A 13,689-nucleotide genomic window follows, 5' to 3' on the forward strand; every position below is an offset into this window, starting at 1 on the left:
GAATGCCTGCTGGAACTGAGTCCAAGTCACATTCTCCAAGGGGTATGTGGTGGTGTAGTTCTCCCACCAAGCAGCGGCCGGGCCATCCAGCTGATGGGCGGCAAACTTCACCTTCTCAGCATCATTGCATCCTGCCGTGGCTAGCTCCCTTCCTATCTTGCGGAGCCAGTCATCTGCGACGATTGGCTCCGTGCTGCTGGAGAACACGGGTGGTTTCAGCCTCAGAAAACGGGTAAGACTATCAACTGGGGGTGGCGGCGATGGGTTGTTGTTGTTCTGGTTCTGGTTCTGAATGAGCATCTGCATAAGAGCATTCTGCTACTGGATCAATTGCGTGAGTTCCGGCGGAAAGTTGAGTTCGGGGTCACGTCTTGAAGGCATCTGATGGGTTTAGAGTGGATGAGAAGTCAGAAGAGAATAAGGCCTAGGGAGTAAAATCATACTACCCATATGCACATGATAGCAATAAAATTTCAAATCACTCCAATTCAATTTCACTCAAAGGGGTTCACATGAACAATCAAACCTAAGGTAAGCCATGTCACAAGATTTGACAAGGTCTGACAAATGAAATAAAACTAATCGGATAACGAAATCAAATTTCTAACTCTCATGGTGGTATAAAATCTAACTCTCGTCAGATGAAGACCAGTCAACCATGTTGACATCAGGTGTCCTTGCATCACTGTCGGTGTCATCATCTCTAAGCTCATCACCCTGGTCCTTGTCCTGGCTGACATAGGCACCATACGAGTGATCCTCCTGAATGTTTTCTCCCTCATCCAGCTTCTCCTCGGCCTCCTCAAGCTCAAGCTTCAGATCGTCGATCTTCTCCTGTAGTGCGTCCAGCTCTCCCTCATGCTCGATGCGAGCGTCTTGGAGTTCCTCCTCGAGATCGGCCTTGCGAGTCATGAGGTTCTTGATGACGATCATGTTGTCAGACAGCTCCAGCTCCATCATACGAATGTGATCCTCCATGTCCTGGATATGGGATGCTATCGTCTCGTCCTCCAGGGTACGCACCACATCTCCTTTTGCGTCACGGCGTCCGTACATCACGAAGGAGGTCCTCTTGAGGTCTTCGTCATACTCCTCCCGAATGCGTCCGAGAGCAATGTGAGCAGCGATGCCCCTGCCCAAGCCCCATGTTGCAGTATCCACATGGAAATCAATGGGCTTGGTGCGGTTTCCGAGGATGCGTCCAGGGATATGGGCATCGATCCTCCAACATGTCTCCTCGGGCAGGGTGGCGGTGAAGGTTCCCGTGAATGTGGGAAGCCCAATCTTCAGGTGCTTCACGATCTTCACCAGCTGCCGTCCAAAAGGCATGGTCTCATCGGGCTGCTCAAACTCGACAATGGCGGACGACATCTAAATTTTGAAAGAGGGAAGAAATTAGTACAGAAGTAAAGAAGGTACGAGACCAAAGGATATATAGGGAAAGTGAAAAATAAAGTTTTATCCTATGGCTTTTCCATTTCTAGGGGTCGCGTCCTACAGTCAACCTGGCTCTGATACCATCTTGTAGCGACCCGACTCGGTAAGAGTCGAAGTCTCTGTGCTTACCGTGCTAGTCCCTGGATCGACTTGCTAGCACACACAGTACTCGATGAAATAACAGAAATAACACACATCTCTTTATTACATCGATAGTCCAGGAGCAATACATTTATTACCAAATAGGGCATAGAGCCAATAAACAAATACTGCGGAAGCAAAGTAGTAAATGAGTCCAACTCCACGAGCAAGGTTGAGTGTAGAACATCGACCTATAGCACCTTAATCCTCGTCGGATATATCTGCAACGTGATAAGTTGCAGCCATATAGGTCAGTACATTGAATGTACTGGCAAGTCACATCATAAGTGTAATGAACCTACTTGTACATGCAATTTGGCTGGTGGAAAGCTCTAAGTTTAATTTTTGCATAAAGCTAGTTTTTCCCTATTAGAAAAGATGTTATTCTACTACTACACATTTGCATAGGATGAGTTGGCAAACCCAACTCCATCCGTTCCCAAGTTTCATTTAAATCCCAACTGTTTAATTAAGGTGAGGAGATCTCCCAGCATTTTCACTACTAGAAGCTCAAGATGTCCGTAACCGGGGACACGGCTAATCGATTAGGTTGACACTCTGCAGAGGTTGCGCACTTTTCCCCACAAGACTCGACCACCTCCATGATCGGAAGATCGAGACATAGTCTTTCGAAAATGCTCCCCCTTAACCCACGGATAGGCCGGTACACCTAGATCCTTCTACATCTGCTAGCCCATCCCGGAAGGGGTCACACTAACTACTCAACTAAGCCAGAGCCCATATTGGCTTGTGGCTGCACACGTAAGCTTCTAGACATGAGAATACGATTGATCTCTTTGAGCCTGAGCGGACGGTCCACTAGTGGTGCACCACCATGGATTTCCCATGCGTGCCCCACTGTACTTCGCCACCATTCCATCAAGTTTCCGCCCAGGTAGTTCACTAATTATCTTAGGTCCTACTTACTACATTGTTACTCATACTTTACAATGTTCACTCCCCAATCCACGTCTACTTAGCGAAGCAACATAATGTAAAACGATGGCGACAATGTCATATGGTTCAGACCTACCTCAATGAACTACTGGGTGAAAAGCATAGTCATGCGGCATCAAGTCCTACCATGCAGTCCTACCGCAAAGAACTAAGTGCATAATAAAACATAGGTAAGGAAACATGATCAAGATGCAACTTGCCTTGGTACTGCTGGTTGAACTCTAAAGACTGAAAATATTCTGCTTCGCACTCCGGGCAATCTATCGCAGAGGAGATAAACAAACATAAACAAACATTCAAGAGAACCAAGAAGAACATGTAAAGCAAAATTCTCGGAAAACCAAATGAACAAACATCACACTTAACTAGCATGAAAAAAAATATTCTAGATGCAAAACAACATAGGCCTATGGTTCAAAGAGTGATGTGAACTATAGTGCGTACTAAGCATACCAGTAAAAATATTAATGGGCAGATTCTAGTGTGTGAAAATTATTGTGACAAAGGTCCAGGTGATAGGGTTTGGCTACGGTGACAAAGTGCAAAAAGAATCAACTTAATCGGAGTTACGATTTGGGAGATATGGCCATTTGAAGTTCGAATTCAAATCTGAATAAATTCAAATTTGGATCTGTCAAAAGTTTGCAAAAAGGATACCACTGGATAGATCTAAACAATACGAAGAATTTGCCGCTGGTTTCATCGAGTTTGGATCTACGGTTAAAAAGTTGTGGCTACGCGAAGTTTAGGGACTAATCTGCTAATTACAGGGACTAAACAGAGAAGAAAACTATCGCAAACAAGTCCCTAGCCACGTGGTGGCTCGTGGCTGGCCGGGCAGCGTCCGCTGCGGAGGCTATACGGCGAACGGCCGCTAACTAAGAAAAACAGTGGCGGCGGCTAACTAAAGAAAAACCGACGCTCGGTTTAAATAGAACCGGCCGGTCTAAGGGAACCGCGGTTAACCGCGTACCTCTTCGCAAAAAAAAAAACGAACCTAATCTAATCTGGACCGTTGGGGTCCGATCTAACGGGCGAGGGTGGGGCGGCGGCTTACAGTGGGCTGGAGGTGGTGGCCGGCGACGACGAAGACGGCGGCGCGGCGTCGGTGGCGGAGGGGACGGCGGCTACGGCGGTCCTCGGCGTCGGGGAAGAAGACGGGGAGGTGCGGCGCGTCGAGGGCGTCGCGAAGGTGGTGGCGGCGTGCGTCGGCGACGTCCGGACGGGGTGGGGCGAGGACGGCGGGGCTCGGAGCTCCGGCGAGATGCGAACGGCGACGACGAGCGGTAGGGGCGGCGTGGGAAGATGCGGGACGGCGAGGATGGAAGAGGGGGGTCTTGGCCTTTATATAGGCGAGGGGAGGGCGTCGGGGAGCAGCGGGATAAGCTCTATCCCGAGAGCTTCGGCCGGCGGGTTCGGGAGCGCGTGCGCGTGCTCATCCTACGGGAGAAGCGGGAGGTTGGGGAAGATGAGGTGGAGCGGGGCCCACCAGTCAGTGGCGGCGGCGGTAGCGAGCGAGGGCGGGCGCGGGCGGTCGACCGGGCGGAAGGCGTCGGCGCTGGGGCTGGCCTGGGGCCGAATGGCCAGTGGGCTGGCTGGCCTGGCCTGGCTAGGCGCGCGCGTCCCTGGGCCGAACTGGTTTCGGTCCAGGCGGGTGAGTGCGTGCGTGTTTTTTTTTAAACAGAACACTAAAGTGGTCGTAATTAATTCAAAAGAATTAATAAAAACACCACAATAATTTATAAAATAACTATGCAATATTTAGAGCCTAATGAACATTAACTTAAGCACAGAACATTTTTGAAAATATTTCCTAATGTAATTAATGCACTTTTTGCAGATAAAATAAATACCAAATAAACTCCAAAACTTCAAATAATATTAAAAATAAAATTTCCCACTCTTTTATATTTTGAGGAAGTCATCTTATCCCCTCTCATTTGTTTTTCTCGAGTGGAAAATATTATTTGAATATTTTTTTTTTAAACTCCAAAAATGCAAAGAAATATGATATGCATTGAATGATTCTATTAACATCCGAATTTAATAAAAATTGGGATGTTACAGGCTGGTGGCTGTTGAGGGCGCCCTCATCGAGCGTGCGGCGGCGATTGCCGACTACACAGACACCAGTGTCTTCGTCCCCGAGCGGGCTGCAGGCGGCGGGGAGGTGCCGCCGGAGTGGTTCGGGATGAACCCGGACTACGACGAGGACTCGGCAGAGGTGATTGGCTCCAGCATCGAGGAGGAAGACGAGGCGGAGGACAAAGGCGAGACGGAGGTGCCAGAAGACGGGGCGGGCGACCAGCCTCAGCTCGACCGCGCCTCCAGCAACGAACCGCGTTCGGAGAAGGCGACTGACGCCGGAGACGATCAAGCCGAGACTGCCCAGCCGGCCGCCCCGGCGCCTGACACCGCCGTCTCCTCTGACCCTCAGAACACGGATGCCGCCTCCTAGGCTGCCGTCTTTGCCTTCGCTTTATCTGCCTTAGTAGTCTTTGAAAAACATTGTTAATTCGAACAATTCCACCCGCGGGGTGTATCTTGAACTTCTACTTGAAGATTCGGCCAAGGACCTATGTAAATATTTATCTGAGTTCTATCTTTCCTTGCTCATTGCTCTTTTGGCTTTTCCTTTTTCCGCCTTCCCTTAGTCGCCGCTTTGCCAGTCGGACAACCGCTCTGCGGACTGCCGCTGGATCAAACGCTTGGCTACTTTAGGAAGGCAAGTACTTGGCCATCTTAGAGTCTCTTTAACAAGTTGTATAGAAAGCGGTAAGCCGACTACTAAAGAGTCGCCTGTCACGCCCAATATGCGATCCTATCCAAAAGGAACTCGAAGGTCCCACCAAGGATAGACCCGCATATTGAAACACTTTTGCAAGGTGGATATCATTACATTAACATTACATAATATATGGGGATACATACATAAGGCATACAATGCCACATGAATACAAAATCATCATACATAAGATCATCATCCGACTACGGATGAAACACAAACAGAAACTCAAACGACATCCACCCTGCTAGCCCAGGCTGCCGACCTGGAACCTATCCCCTGATCGAAGAAGCAGAAGAAGAACTCAACGCAAACAAGCATCGATCTCGCGTCATGATCATCGTACAACCTGTACCTACAACTGTTGCTGTAGTAATCTGCGAGCCACAAGGACTCACCAATCCAATTACCATGGGTATCAAGACTAGCAAAGCTTAAAGGGAAAGGAAGGGTTAAAGTGGTGAGGCTGCAACAGCGACTAAGCATGGTATGGTGGCTAACATACGCAAATAAGAGCGAGAAGAGAACAAGCGGAACGGTCGTGAAGCCAGCAATGATCAAGAAGTGATCCTGAACTCCTACTTACGTCAAACATAACCCAGAAACCGTGTTCACTTCCCGGACTCTGCCGAAAAGAGACCATCACGGCTACACACACGGTTGATGCGTTTTAATTCGGATCTGGTGTCAAGTTATCTACAATCGGACATTAACAAATTCCCATCTGCCTATAACCGCAGGCACGGCTCTCAAAAGATTATACCCTGCAGGGGTGTCCCAACTTAGCCCATGACAAGCTCTTGCGATCAACGAAGGAATAGACCTTCTCCCAGGAAGACCCGACCAGACTCGGAATCCCGGTTTACAAGACATTTCGACAATGGTAAAACAAGACCAGCAAGGCCGCCCGATGCGCCGACAATCCCGATAGGAGCTGCACATATCTCGTTCTCAGGGCAACACCGGATAAGCTAAGCGCTCTAGTTTGGACCAACACTTAGACAAGAACTGGCCCGGGGGGCTGTAATAAAGATGACCCTCGGGATGCACGACTCCCAAGGGAAAAAGGGCTAGGTGAGGCAAATGGTAAAGCCAAGGTTGGGCCTTGCTGGAGGAGTTTTATTCAAAGCGAACTGTCAAGGGGGTCCCATAAATCACCCGACCGCGTAAGGAACGCAAAATCCGGGAACATAACACCAGTATGACGGAAACTAGGGCGGCAAGAGTGGAACAAAACACCTGGCAAAAGGCCGAGCCTTCCACCCTTTTCCAAATATATAGATGCATTAATAATATAAGAGATATTGTGATATCCTGTAACGCCCCGAATACAACTTTCCATATTCGTAACTCCGACTCTTGCCTTTTCCGGAGATGCTATATGATATTTCCTTCGTGGTTGGGTTTTTGTCTTTTGTTTTGCATTTTGTTCATGTCAGGCATCTCATCTCATAGCATCATGTGCATCGCATCCATATGTTTTCATAAAACTTGCATCCGTTCGGGTTCCGCCGGTTCTCTCCGTTGTCCATTCTGAGCCGACCACACTCGCACGCGCCCGCGGCACCTCCGAAATATTATTTTGTAAGTGGCATAAAAATGTTCTCGGAATGGGTTGCAACTTGTCGTGCGGTCTTACTATAGTGTAGACAGGCCGCGTGCCAAGTTTCGTCGCATTCGGAGTCCATCTGATAGCCCAACCGTTAAACAGAGCGGTACCGTTGCCGGTACCTTCGTCGGACGTTTTTGGTCTCCAAAAATCGTGCCGGGCTGCATTTCTCTTCTCTTCCGTCAGCCCAACCTCTCTTCACAGCCTACCTATAGCCACCTAGTTCCCCCTCTGTCCGGAGCCGCTCGATCGCGATCCGAGGGTCCGGAAACCCCCGTAAACCCCCTAGAGACTAAACCCTAGCCCCCTTTCCTATTTAAACCCCCCTTCTTCCAAATCTGGTTGCCCTAACCCCTCTCCTCCTCGTTTTCGCAGCCTCCTCCCACCTTGGGGGCCGTGCTGCCGCCTTCCCCCTCCAAATCCGGCGCCAGCCACCTCACCCGCGCCACTTGGCGCACCCCGATTGGCCCAGCCATCAACATCCGGCGCCCCTGGCCACTCCCAAGCCTCCACGTCGCCTCCCTCTCAGCCTCCTCCGCCGCTGGCCCGCTCTAGCCCGTCCGCGGCCCGTCCCGGGCCTATCTGGGCCCGAGCTGCCCGCTCCGTGCCGCCTCCCGCTTCCTCGTCCTGAGCTGCAGGGGATGGAGCTCCCACACCGGTTCCCGCCGGCGTCCTCGCCGGAGCAACAACGAGCTCCACCAGGCCGACCCCCCCCCCCCCGCGCCATGTTCCTTCCTCTCTCTTCTCTTTCCTCCTGTCTCACTCCCTCTGTTCCTTGCAGCGCCGCCGCCATGGATGCCCGTCGTCACCGACCTCAAGACCCGCGCCATGGTGCCCTCCCGAGCTCCTTCCGCGCCAGATCCGGCAAGCCACGCCGGATCCATCTCCTGCACCATGTAGCTCGACGTGCCCGCGCTCCTTGTCGCCGGATCCGGCCACCTACGGCCCCGTCCCGGCCTCCCCGCGCCTGCCCTCGCCGGAGATGGCCCTCCGCCGCCGCGCCCTGCATCGCCCCGATCCGGGCTCCCCTCCTCGCCGTTGACCGTGCCAAGGCCACGACCGCACGCGCCTCCGGCCCAGCCTGGCTTCGGCCCAGCGGCCCCTGCCGGCCCAGCCTCCTCCGCGTCGCCAGGCCCAGCAGTCCCCCCAGCCGGCCTCATCTCCTCTCCACCGACTGGGCCGAGCCCATGGGTGAGTCCCCCTAGCCCCTCCAGGTTCAGCCGCGCGTTTTTTTCCTGTTGCGTCTTTTTTTTCTATTTTCCAGAGAAACTGCATTTTTACATATTGGACCCTAAACTTCATGCATATAATATCTGTCAAACTGCGCATCGGATTAAAATAATTTATACATGTAAAATGCTCAAAAAATTGTGTAGATTAATAATATGCCATTCTCATCCCATGTTAAAATGTTTAACATGATGTTTGTGTTTATTTTGCATAATGCCATGTTAAAATGCTTTAATTCATAACTAAATAACCGTAGCTCCATTTTAAATAAACTTTATATGTAAATGGGGTGGAAAAATGCCTAGATTAACATGGTCCACTTTATTTTCCTGTTTAACAACTCTAAAATATGGTTTAGGGAAGAACAATACCAAATTCATGTTATGCACATGAGGATTTTCCGGAATTGTTGTTTGTTGTTTCCGGCCTCACTTAAACTTGCCTAGATAGGTAGATTAATTATGTTTCACCTCTTGCCATGTTTAACAACATTTAATATTGTTGTGTTCCTAAACAAGAGAGAACTAAACACTTGCATGTGGTGTTTCGTCAATATGCAACTCGTTGCATATTGATCTCCACTTTATTTGTAGTATTGCTTGTTGCACTTTGCCATGCCATGCCTCATTAAACCGGACATGCATCATACTTGATTGTGCATCATGCCATGATTATGCTTGTGTGTTTACCTTGTTGTTTGTTTCTTTCCGGTGTTGCTTCTTAGTTCCGGTAATGTTGCGATCGTGAGGATTCGTTCGTCTATGCTTGGTTCGGTTTCATCCGTTCGTCTTCTTCATGGACTCGTTCTTCTTCCTTGCGAGATTTCAGGCAAGATGACTGCTACCCTGGATCTCATTACTATCATTGCTATGCTAGTTGCTTCGTTCTATCGATATGCTGCGTTACCTATCTTTGCTCATCAAGCCTCCCCAAATTGCCATGAACCTCTAACCTTTGACACCTTTCCGATGCAAACCGTTGTTTGGCTATGTTACCGCTTTGCTCAGCCCCTCTTATAGCGTTGCTAGTTGCAGGTGAAGTTGAAGATTGCTCCATGGTGGACAGGATTTTGGTTGGGATATCACAATATCTCTTATATTATCAATGCATCTATATACTTGGTAAAGGGTGGAAGACTTGGCCTTTTGCCTAGTGTTTTGTTCCACTCTTGCCGCCCTAGTTTCCGTCATACCGGTGTTATGTTCCCGGATTTTGCATTCCTTACGCGGCCGGGTGATTTATGGGACCCCCTTGACAGTTCGCTTTGAATAAAACTTCTCCAGCAAGGCCCAACATTGGTTTTACCATTTGCCTCACCTAGCCCTTTTTCCCTTGGGAGTCGCGCATCCCGAGGGTCATCTTTATTTTACTCCCCCCCCGGGCCAGTGCTTGTCTAAGTGTTGGTCCAAACCGAGCGATGTCCGACGCCCCCTGGGAAACCATGGTCTATGCCAACCCGACGTCTGGCTCATCCGGTGTGCCCTGAGAACGAGATATTTGCAGCTCCTATCGGGATTTGTCAGCATAGCGGGAGGCTTTGCTGGTCTTGTTTTACCATTGTCGAAATGTTTTGTAAACCGGGATTCCGAGTCTGATCGGGTCTTCCTGGGAGAAGGTCTATTCCTTTGTTCATCGCGAGAGCTTGTCATGGGCTAAGTTGGGACACCCCTGCAGGGTATAATCTTTCGAAAGCCGTGCCTGCGGTTATAGGCAGATGGGAATTTGTTAATGTCCGGTTGTAGATAACTTGACACTAGATCCGAATTAAAATGCATCAGCCGCGTGTGTAGCCGTGATGGTCTCTTTTTGCGGAGTCCGGGAAGTGAACACGGTCTTTGGGTTATGCTTGACGTAAGTAGGAGTTCAGGATCACTTCTTGATCATTACTAGTTGACGACCGTTCTGCTTGCTCTCTTCTCGCTCTTATTTGCGTATGTTAGCCACCATATATGCTTAGTCGCTGCTGCAGCCTCACCACTTTACCCCTTCCTTTCCCTTTAAGCCTTGCTAGTCTTGATACCCATGGTAATGGGATTGCTGAGTCCTCGTGGCTCACAGATTACTACAACAACAGTTGCAGGTACAGGTTTATGCGATGATCATGACGCGAGAGCGATGCTTGCTTGCGTTGAGTTCTTCTTCTGCTTCTTCGATCAGGGGATAGGTTCCAGGTCGGCAGCCTGGGCTAGCAGGGTGGATGTCGTTTGAGTTTCTGTTTATGTTTCATCCGTAGTCGGATGTTGCTCTTATGTATTGTGATGATGTATTCGTGTGGCATTGTATGCCTTATGTATGTATCCCCATCTATTATGTAATGTTGATGTAATGATATCCACCTTGCAAAAGCGTTTCAATATGCGGGTCTATCCTTGGTGGGACCTTCGAGTTCCTTTTGGATAGGGTCGCATATTGGGCGTGACAAGTTGGTATCAGAGCCTCGACCGACCATAGGAGCCCCCTTGATTGTTGGCCGTTGTTGAGTCTAGAAGAAAAACTATTTTGAGTCTTAGGATTATATATATCGGAGAGTAGGATTCTTTTTACTCCTCAGCCCCCTTCGTCGCTCTGGTGAGGACTCTTGACGTAGATGTTTTGTCTTTCCTCTCCTCAAATGTCACTCAAATTATTTTTAGGATCACGCGGGTATTTTGGAATCGTTCTGATGGTTTTGTGACGAGAACATTGTTCTTGGTGCCTCCTGTCTATTTATGTGGCATTGACCCAGGGAGTTGAGCTCCGAGGTGTTGTCGTCACAATTTTATCGTTGCGGTTCTGGAATACCTGAGATTTGCCGACATCGAAAATCTCTTTTATGCAGTTGTTGGTGAGATAACCCAGATAACCCAGTACTGGGGCGAGCTCGGGAGTATTGCCATAACTCGTATAGCGGATGCTTTTCGAAGGTTGAGGTACACGATTTCCGAAGGTTTCTTGGTTATGTGTTGACGGATGGATACAGCTGGATGTAGGTATTGTTAGTTTGGGTGAGATATATTGCTTCCCCTGTATCCCCAACACCAGATTGCATAAGCAGAAAGTTTCGGGAGTTTTATAGGTGGGAATTCAAGTAGCTCCTAGAATATCTTTTCGACAGATGCATGATATGAGATTGGGGTTTGACGTCTAGTGGTCCGCCTTTCCACGGTCGTTTTTACAGTGGTCTCGTTGTGTCTTAAAGAACCCTTGGCTATGCTGGTTCGGGGACACTTCGTATGTCATGTGCACTGCCTTGTACATGATGGTGCTGTACACTCGAGCCCGTGTGGGCCCCACCACGAAAACTTCGGACGAAATCTCTATCATATGTTTGTTCCGGCTTATTTCTGCAAGCCAATCCTTTGTTTTGTTTTATTTGTGGTATTCGAGTTGCTTCAAAGTCAAGTGTTGAATCCATACCTTTCCTAAACGGTGTTCTCATATTGCTATGTGAATACTAATCCTTTTGATCATCGAGATTGTCATGTTAATCCTTTTCCAACCGGTGTGCTTCTCTTCAAGTGGATCCGATCATTTTCAACATCCGCAAGATCAATTCTAAGTTTTCCCAACGGTGTTTGTTTCATCCGTCCCCAAGTTGTCTTTGTTTTCCCGCCCTCCCACCCTTTTTTCTGCAAGGACTCAGATTTCTTAATCAAGTTTCCATTTATTCATGTGAACTCTCTTCACTCTTTTCAATCAATGTTCTGATCTGGTGATCCCTTGTGAAGATGCTCAACAGTTTCAAGCTCATCATTCTTCATTCTCATATTCTCTCCGGTGGATCAATTTCAAGTTTCGGTGTTGATCATATCTCTTCATGTTGTTTCACATATCTTCCCATGTGAATTTCTTATCCAAGGATCTCTTATTTATTCACCTCTCCCAGTTCATGTCCAGTGTGCTGAAGATATCTCGAAAGATTGGTGCTTCCATTCTTTATCTGTTCAAGTTATTTTGAGGTTGTTATCTCATTCAAGCTATTTAATTCAACCGGTGCAATCTCTCTTTAAAATCATTTCCAATGGTGTTTTCTTTTGAGTGGGCCCTAACCCACAGGTCTTTTCCCAGGATCTTACCTGACTCTTCTAATCGCCCCAAAGCCATTCTCAAATTCATTTCCAAGTTTGACGTAAGAATGAATTATCATCAGTCATATGTCTTTCTCCAAGATCTTTCAAATTCTTTTCATCGTTGGCTCAACCCCCCTTCGCTTTTCATTCTCCCGGAGTATCTCAACAATTGTCATGGTGGTTCTCATCATCATTCTCAACATTTGAAGACCGAAGAAGAGTTTCTCTTAAATCTTGCTCCATTCTCTTCAAGATTCATGGTTCTAGCTTCATGCTATCCTCATAATTGTTTTGATTGTGATAATTCTTTTCTTAGCATCCAGAGCATTTCATGAGTTGTTTTCATTTCTTTCCTCCGAAGGCCATCATGTCATAATTCTTCGTCCTCACTTTTCAGCTCTTGTTATCCAAATCTTACTGGTGCATTGCTCAAGTATTCTCTAATCAGCTCGTGATCTCTTTGTTCTCTCGTATCAAATTCCCTCAAGTATCTTCATTTGTTCTCTAATTCTTACCGGTGATTCACCCCTTTACTTCGTTCGTTTTCAGTTCTTACGGTGGTTCCTTGAAGATTTCTCTTCCTTCGTTATCATTTTAATCCATTCGTTCCTTCAATTCCACCGGTGGTTCGTTGAATACCTTCTCAAGTTTGCGCTATATCTCTCTTAATCCATCCTTTCTACGAGAATAAGTAGTATGCCAAATCCGTTGCTTGTCATCAATTTAAATTGGTGAAGGATAGGCATGACATAATTCTTATTCTTGTTTCATCCAAGTGATTAATTCCTTCTTCCGGAGATTGTTCATGATGAAGTAATTCTCGGTTCTAGTGTTTCATCTTTTCTTTTCCGGAGTTCCAAGTTTTTCCGCTTTATCTCGTCGCAAAGCTCCATCTAAATCATCACAAGGCTTCACCTTGTATTTTCAACTTCTCTTTCTTTCTATCATCCTTTCATTACCGGAGTTATTCATGGAAGCTCTACATGGTGGTTCATCAAGGATTATTTTCATTCTTCAATTGTTCTTCAAGATTCTCTCGAAGTTAAGATCCGCCAAGCTATACTCAAAATTAAACATGGTGCTCAACACATGTTTTGTTTTGGGGAGTTCAAGCATTCTTCATCTTGCATTCCAAAGTGCAATCCTTTCTACCTTATCTTTTGAGATGGTGTTATGTCATCCTTGGCAATTTCTCCTCGTGCTTCATGATTCACAAGTTGTCAGGAATGAGTTAATTAAATCCATCATTTTCTCTTCGTTCAAGATATCTTTTCGACCAATCAATCTCTTTGTTGGAGTTATCTTGGGTTAGTTTTCACCTAAAGCCTTACCTAAGGAATGTTGCTATTGTGGTGCTTATCAATGATCCAAGTTTTCTCCTATCCTCTCGGCGAAAGCAGTTTTCATCTCTTCATTGATCTCAAACAAGCACTTGTTTTTTTCGTTAGTGGCAGAATGTCATCTCATAGTCTTGAGATGTT

This window comes from Triticum aestivum, chromosome 6B (genome assembly GCF_018294505.1).
Source record: "Triticum aestivum cultivar Chinese Spring chromosome 6B, IWGSC CS RefSeq v2.1, whole genome shotgun sequence".
Taxonomy (NCBI): domain Eukaryota; kingdom Viridiplantae; phylum Streptophyta; class Magnoliopsida; order Poales; family Poaceae; genus Triticum; species Triticum aestivum.